The sequence below is a fragment of the Echinops telfairi genome, unplaced genomic scaffold (genome assembly GCF_000313985.2).
Source record: "Echinops telfairi isolate 266 unplaced genomic scaffold, ASM31398v2 ScPeMD7_1;HRSCAF=3_0, whole genome shotgun sequence".
Lineage (NCBI taxonomy): Eukaryota > Metazoa > Chordata > Mammalia > Afrosoricida > Tenrecidae > Echinops > Echinops telfairi.
Genome location: NW_022103896.1, coordinates 88,905,436 through 88,907,553, shown reverse-complemented (window position 1 = coordinate 88,907,553; position 2,118 = coordinate 88,905,436). Strand labels below are relative to the sequence as shown.

The following is a 2,118-nucleotide window of genomic DNA, read 5'->3' as shown; positions in this document are numbered from 1 at the left end:
TATTATATATTTATCTGTATATGATTTAACAGTTCATTTCTTGTTATATATCTAATTATCTTTATAAATAAATATAATAAATTATCAGCAATTTGGTTTTATCTCTCTAGAGAACCCTGTCTAACACAGTAAGGTTCACGTGTATAGTCACCATTTATGTTGACTAAATATATTTGTGATGAAGAAGTAGTTGATCTTGCAAAAATTCTATAATACTATCTCCAATATCCTTCCTATTAGCAATGTTAAATTCTTTAACTACTATCTAGCAGTTGTTTCTAATTCCAATAACCAGCAATTATAAATACATTTCGATTGCATATTTGAACAATTTTAGACTGAAGTAGTTGGTAGAATTCTTTAATTTCTTTATCATTGGCTTTAGTGGCCTGTTTGTACATTTAAGTAATAGTCATATTAACTGATCTTCCTTGTAGACTTTTTGTTATAACTGACAGCTTTGTTCTTCAAGACAGATCTTAAAATGTTCTTTTTTATGATGAGTAGGATACCATTCCTCTTCAATTTGTCATTCCTGGCATAGGAAACCATTGTCCAATTGAAAATGGCGCCAGTGCCAATCCATTTCAGCTCTCTAGCTCTATATGCCTAGAATATAGACTGTTATCCTTTACATCTCATTTTTGGCAACCTCCAATTTTCCTAGATTTATCGTATCTGTGTAAGACTGGCTTATTTTCCATAGTTTCTTCGTCCGACTCGATAGTGTATTTTTAGTTTGATATAAATTTAGCTGTGAAAAAGTTATGGGCAAACATGTTTCTTCTAAGATTTGACTTTAGAAGCCATATCCAGATGGAGAGAAGAGAATAACAAATGTGCAAACACTAAATAACTTTCAATCATATCTTTCATTTTGATGTGGAAAGAGTTAACATTTGCTTATTAACTACTAGATGACTACAATAAGTGCTTTGATACATTATTGTATATTATCTGCTTAAGTGCTATATTTTTTTCTTGTTAATTCTTTGGGTAGTATTTCTTCCAATATCTCCTGTTAGGTTACAGAAATATTTCCTTTTCACATAAAATACTCCCATGTGTACCTATCTATCTATTATAAAATATTATCTGCATGTGTTGCTCGCTAGTAAATAAATTTTCATCTCAGTGAAGTGAATTGCTTCTCATCTGAATTGTCTGTTGATCAAGAATTCCGATAGCATCAGTCAAAACCTCAGTTCTTTCCATCTCTGAGAGCTTCCTCATTTTCCCTATTGGCCTCCTGCGGAAAACAACATTTCGGAGGAGTCCCAGGGTGGGTGCCAGGGCACTTGCTATGAGCCTTTCAGCCCATCAACGGCTGTGTAGGTCTTTCCTCCTCGTTGGTTACCTTCGTGGCCATATCCAGAGGCAGAACAAACAAACAAACAATGGTCTGTTTGTCCAATGGGCCTTCATTGGAGAGTGGGAACATGGAAGTGAAGCACTGAAACACAGCAAATGAAAGTGTTCTGCCCCTATTTTTTCTTCTGAATGTCTGCTTTGACGGTAATAGTTGTACACACAGCTCTATAGAAATACATTGGTTTTGTAAAATATCAGAATGAGTTGTTATTGGTTCTACAGTGCTAAGCTTGATGTTCTTGCTCTTTGGTTTCGTGTTTTCCATCACTTACAACCTCACGCACATCAATGAGTAAATAAATCTATAGAGAACGGTTACCTCAGCATAACTGCATCACCGACTGTGTGTTAGTTGCTGATATTGCTGAAGAAAAGATATGAGTCATAAGTACATTAAGCAAATTTGTTGCTATGATCCTGGTAAATAATGCTTCGGATTTAATTATATCCCACTGAAATTATTTTGTAAACTTTACTACTCTATTTGTGGATGTAATCCCAATTCGGAACAGGATGTTCTTTGTCTCGTTAGTGAGGTTATATCTGTGGGGGCTGTTTTAAAAAAAATCATTTTATTGGGGGCTTGTGCAACTCTTTTTTAAAAAATCATTTTATTAGGGGCTCATACAACTCATATCACAATCCATACATACATCAATTATGTAAAGCACATTTGTACATTCATTGCCCTCATCATTCTCAAAACATTTCCTCTCCACTTAAACCCCCGGCATCAGGTCCTCATTT

At 34.5% G+C, this 2,118-nt stretch overlaps 1 pseudogene; it reads right to left on the bottom strand.

Annotated features, from left to right (window-relative positions):
• LOC101649662 overlaps positions 1-1,369 on the bottom strand; it is a 25,899-nt pseudogene extending 24,530 nt beyond the window's left edge.
• Between the last annotated feature and the right edge of the window lie 749 nt (positions 1,370-2,118).